Source organism: Bos taurus, chromosome 4 (assembly GCF_002263795.3).
Source record: "Bos taurus isolate L1 Dominette 01449 registration number 42190680 breed Hereford chromosome 4, ARS-UCD2.0, whole genome shotgun sequence".
Taxonomy (NCBI): Eukaryota; Metazoa; Chordata; class Mammalia; order Artiodactyla; family Bovidae; genus Bos; species Bos taurus.
In genome coordinates this window covers 9,199,910-9,205,734 of record NC_037331.1, presented here as the reverse complement: position 1 = coordinate 9,205,734, position 5,825 = coordinate 9,199,910, and the positions used below count along the sequence as shown (strand labels likewise).

The 5,825-nt window shown below is 41.1% G+C and overlaps 1 pseudogene; it reads left to right on the top strand.

The window, feature by feature from the left end:
- Positions 1-542: 542 nt before the first annotated feature.
- On the top strand, positions 543-5,479 carry LOC107133361 (tigger transposable element-derived protein 1-like; annotated as a pseudogene).
- The last annotated feature ends 346 nt before the right edge of the window (positions 5,480-5,825 follow it).

The window sequence follows — 5,825 nt, the reverse complement described above, 5'->3', positions numbered from 1 at the left end:
TGAGAGTCCCTTGGACTGCAAGGAGATCCAACCAGTCCATTCTGAAGGAGATCAGCCCTGGGATTTCTTTGGAAGGAATGATGCTGAAGCTGAAACTCCAGTACTTTGGCCACCTCATGCGAAGGGTTGACTCATTGGAAAAGACTCTGATGCTGGGAGGGATTGGGGGCATGAGGGGAAGGGGACGGCAGAGGATGAGATGGCTGGATGGCATCACTGACTCGATGGACATGAGTCTGAGAGAACTCCGGGAGTTGGTGATGGACAGGGAGGCCTGGCATGCTGCGGTTCATGGGGTCGCAAAGAGTCGGACACGACTGAGCGACTCATCTGATCTGATATATGGTGCACTCTGGTATTTTCTGTACTGTTTTCTACTCTGTTCTATTTTGTTTCTGTAGTCTTGCCTGCCTAAACCCAAGGCTCATCTGTAGTCTTGCTGCTGCTGCTGCTGCTGCTGCGTCATTTCAGTTGTGTCCGACTTTGTGTGACCCCGTAGATGGCAGCCCACCAGGCTCCCCTGTCCCTGGGATTCTCCGGGTAAGAACACTGGAGTGGGTTGCCATTTCCTTCTCTAATTCAGGAAAGTGAAAAGTGAAAGTGAAGTCACTCAGTCATGTCTGACTCCTAGCGACCCCATGGACTGCAGCCCACCAGGCTCCTCCATCCATGGGGTTTTCCAGGCAAGAGTACTGGAGTGGGGTGCCGTTGTGTTCTCTGTCTGTAGTCTTAGGAGGCTCCATTCCATCTCAGCAGTCTCTGCTCCTGAGGGGAGACTTCCAAGGGGAGTTTGTGTCTGTGTTTCCTGTTGTTGAGTTGTTCAGTCACTCAGTCATGTCCGACTCTTTGTGACCCCATGGACTGCAGCGTGCCAGGCCTCCCTGTCCCTCACCATCTCTCAGAGTTTGCCCAAGTTCATGACTGTTGAATCAGTGATACCATCCAACCATCTCATCCTCTGTCATCTTCTCTTCCTGCCTTCAGTCTTTCCCAGCATCAGGGTCTTTTCCTGGCATGTAGGTTATTCTTGCTGCGGTCCTTTGGGCACGCAAAGGCTTGGCATCATCACTTGTGTGCTTTCTTCCTCTCCTATAGTGAGAGTTGTCAAATACAGGCATACATTATTCTGTTGCTCTTCACTGTATTGTCCTTGGAAGTTATTTTGTTTTTTAACAAAATGAAGGTTTGTGGTAACCCTACATTGAGCAAGTCTATCAGTGTTGTTTTTCCAATAGCATTTGTTCGCTTCATGTCTCCATGTCTTGTTTTGGTAAGATTTTAGTATTTCAAAGTTTTTCACCATTATTGTATTTGTTATAGTGATCTGTGATCAGTGATCTTTGATGTTCTATTGTAGTTGTTCTTGGGTGCTGTGAACCATGCCCATATTAGGCAATGAACTTAATTGATAAATGTGTGTTTTTACTTCTCCATTGACCAGCTGATTCCTTTTCTGTTTCTCTCTCCCTGATCCTCCCTATTCCCTGAGACACAACAATACTGAAATTAGGCCAATTAATAATATTACAATGGCTTCTAAGTATTCAAGTGAAAGGAGTCACATGTCTCTTCACTTTAAGTCAAAAGCTAGAAATGATTAAGCTTAGTGAGGAAGGCATGTGGAAAACTGAGATAGACTAAAAACTAGGTCTCTTGTGTCAAACAGCCAAGCTGTTAATGTGAAGGAAAGGTTCTTGAAAGCAATTAAATTTGCTATTCCAGTGAACACACAAAGGATGTTGATATGGAGAAAGTTTTAATGTTCTGGATAGCAGATCAAACCAGGCACAACATTCCCTTAAGCCAAAGCCTAATCCAGAGCAAGGCCCTAACTCTCAATTCTATGAAGGCTGAAAGAGGTGAGGAAGCTTCAGAAAAAAAGTTGGAAGTTAGCAAGGGTTGGTTCATAAGGTTTAAGGAAAAAAGCCACCTTCATAACATAAAAATACAAAGTGAAGCAGCAAGAGCTGATGTAGAAGCTGCAGCAAGTTATCCAGAAGATTTAGCTGAGATAATTAATGATGGTGACTGCACTAAACAACAGATATTCGATGTGGATGGAACAGCCTTCTGTTGGAGAAGATGCATTCTAGCACTTACATAGCTGGAGAGGAGAAGTCAATGTCTGGCACCAGAGCTTCAAAGGATAGGCTGGCTCTCTTGTTTAGGGGATCATGCAGGTAATGACTTGAGGTTGAAGCTCATTTCTCATTCCAAAGATCCTATGGCTGTTCAGGATTATGCTCCATCTACCCTGCCTGTGCTCTCATAAATGCAACAGTGAAGCTTAGTTGACAGTGTATCTGTTTACAACATGATCTACTGAATATTTTAAGCCCACTGTTGAGACAAAATACTTAGGAAATAAGATTCCTTTCAAAATATCACTGCTCATTGATAATGCACCTGGTCTCCCATGAGCCCTGACAGAGATGCACAGGAGATTAATGTTGTTTTCTTGCCTGCTAACACAACATCCATTCTGCAGCCCATGGGTCAAGGAGTAATTTCAACAGAGTCTTTTTACTAGGAAACACATCTTATAAGGTTATAGCTGTCATAGAGAGTGATTCCTCTAATGGATCTGGGCAAAGTAAATCAAAAAGCTTTTGGAAATGACTCACTATTCTAAATGTCATTAAGAAGCTTTGTGATTCAAGGGAAGAGGTAAAATTTCAACATTAACAGTTGTTTGCCAGAAGTTGAATCCAACCCTCATGGATGACTTTGCGGGGGGCGGAGGGGAGGGGGGTTCAAGACGGTGGAGGAAGAAACTGCAGATGTGGTGGAAATAGGAAGAGAACTAGAATTTAAAGTGAAGCCTGAAGATATGACTGAGTTGCTAAAATCTCATAATAAAACTTTAATGGATGAGAAGTTGTTTCTTATGAATGTGTAAAGCAGTTGGCTTCTTGAAATGGAATCTACTGGTGATGATACTGTGAAAGCTGTTGAAATAACAAGAAAAGCTTTGAAATATTATATAAACTTAGTTGATAAAGTGGCAGCAGGGCTGAAGCTGATTGACTCCAATTTTGAAAGAAGTCCTATTGTGGGTAAAGTGCTGTCAAACAGCATCACATGCTACAGAGGACAATCATTCATGAAAGGGAGAACCTTATTTTAAGAAGTTTCCAGAGTCACCCCAACCTTTAGCAACCACCACTCTGATCAGTTAGTAGCCATCAACATCCAGGCAAGACTCCCCCACCAGGAAGAAGATATGACTCACTGAAGTTTCACATGATAATTAGCATTTTTAAGCAATAAATTATTTTAAATTAAGGTGTGTACAGTATTATTTTAGACATGATACTGCTGCTGCTGCTGCTAAGTCGCTCAGTTGTGTCCAACTCTGTGCGACCCCAAAGACGGCAGCCCACCAGGCTCTGCCGTCCCTGGGATTCTCCAGGCAAGAACACTGGAGTGGGTTGCCATTTCCTTCTCCAATGCATGAAAGTGAAAAGTGCAAGGGAAGTCGCTCAGTCGTGTCCGACTCTTTGCAACCCCATGGACTGCAGCCTTACCAGGCTCCTCCATCCATGGGATTTTCCAGGCAAGAGTACTGGAGTGGGGTGCCATTGCCTTCTCCGAGACATGATACTATTATACCCTTAATAGACTACTATATAACTTTCATATACACTGGGAATCTGTGTGACTCACTTTATTGCGGTGGTCTGTAACTGGTACTGTAAAGGCATGTTATAAATTTAGTTACAATTTAAGTTTTCTGAGGGTCTTTTATCTATTTTTAAAAATGAGTGTTTTCAGGTTTCATCTTATATATTTACCAAAGGACTTTCTGAACAGAGCCCCTTCCCAAACTAGAGCCTTGGCTAATTCAAGTGCCATCTAGTGGCCAAACTAGTAAAAACTAGTTAAAATGCTAGAGAAATTGACTTTCATCTTACCAGCTTAAAAGGACTAGGTCTAGGACATAAATATTACAAGTTACTGTAAATTTTGCTGGGACTGATCCAAGCTATGCTGAAGTTACTGCGGGATCAATATTTCTGATTTCTCCATCTCTGAAGCAGACAGCTGGGATAGAACTTGAACCACAAAGTCACTGTGCTATGTAGAAGGTATTTTCCTGAGGGCACTTATCAAGGGGTCATAGAGTATTTGATATTCATTTATTTATTTTTCAGTCATTCATTCAGCATCAAATATTATATATACACACACACACAGAGCTAGGTTTAAGGTACTGTGTTAGGGAATAAAAGATGAACCAGACTGGGTGTTATATTTTTTTAAAGGCTTGTTGTTCAATAGGGAAAATATACATCCATGACTTCAATGAAGCTAGTTTTATAAGATTTAGAAAGGTGAATCTGACATGATCCTAAGCTTAAAGAACACATGGACAGCAGAGGATGTAGGAAACTCCCAGCACTGCTCTAGGCTCAGTCTTGGGGGAGATAAGACATGCACTCCAGAACAGAAAGTGGTATCAGATGGCGGCTGAACTAAGTGGGTCTATCTGCAAGTGCTACCAGGAGACAGAAGGCTGCTCTCTCAGCTCATTGCTCCCTGTCTTCCCTACGGAGCTCTTGCACGTTTTGGAACCGGTAAACAATGGTTAGTACAGAAACTAAAAATGAAAGTGGAAGTTGCTCAGTTGTGTCCGACTCTTTGTGACCCTGTGGACTCTCTTCTCCAGGCCACAATACTGGAGTGGGTAGCTGTTCCCTTCTCCAGGGGATCTTCCCAACCCAGTGGTCGAAACCAGGTCTCCTGCATTGCAGGTGGATTCTATACCAGCTGAGCCACCAGGGAGGTGTTTTTCACATCTATGGTTATCAACTGCAAAATAGCTTTACAAAAATAAATAAATTGGTTGAGCCTATCGCTGTAGTTGGCATTAAGTCAGCTAATTTGTCTTAAAACTTTTATATAGATTTAAGCTAGCTTATGTAATTAATACATCCCAATGAGAATTTTCTAGTGGCTATTCTGTGGTTAATTTTGATGACTGAAAAAAAAGAGACCACAAAAAAATCACACAAAGAAAAGTTGTATTTGAATTTAGCTTTGGTGTAATCTCTAGTAGTCTCCCAAGTCCCATCACTTCAGCAGCATTGAATTCTGTAGTGTTTTCCAGCTCCCTCCTCCATCATTTTCCTCCTTCAGGGTCATGAGTGATTAATTTACTGACTAAATCTCAAACTGATATTTAACATTCAGAGACAGATTTCACTTGAATGGTTTAAATTTGAGGAGTTTTTCAGTGCTCAGCTGGATTGTTGTTCTGAGTGCTGAGATGGGAGAGGGAACTTAAAAAGTAATTTATAAAGCAGGTGATATACATGACTTTCGTATTACCTACTTAAAGTCTGCAAGGTGAAAACTGATCTTCAGAAAAATTCCCAAATCACTACTTAGTTAAAATTTCTAACTCAGCACCCCAGATTGTAATGTATTGGTATACATCTACGTGATTTAATTCTGTCTTTAAAAATAGATAATGAGAAAACACTTTTGAGTGATTTGTGCTACAATAAAATGTGGTTTAATATATATTGATAAAATATTAATTAAATTAAAATTAATAAAATATTAATATCAATAAAATAATACTTTTGTATTGCTTAGACATGCCAATAACTTTTGACATGGAGGCAACCTTTAGTTAGTTAAGACGCATTTTTGTAGTGGGATGAGTAGTATTAGTTAATGTGAACAGGCCTTATGCAAATCTCATGGGCCTAATATAATTTTTGTGAGTCTTATGATTAGAGAAGAAGAAGCTTTGAGTTACGAGTCATTATTTCTGAGATAACTGCTGAGAAAGAACTATGATGCTGCTGCTAAGTTGC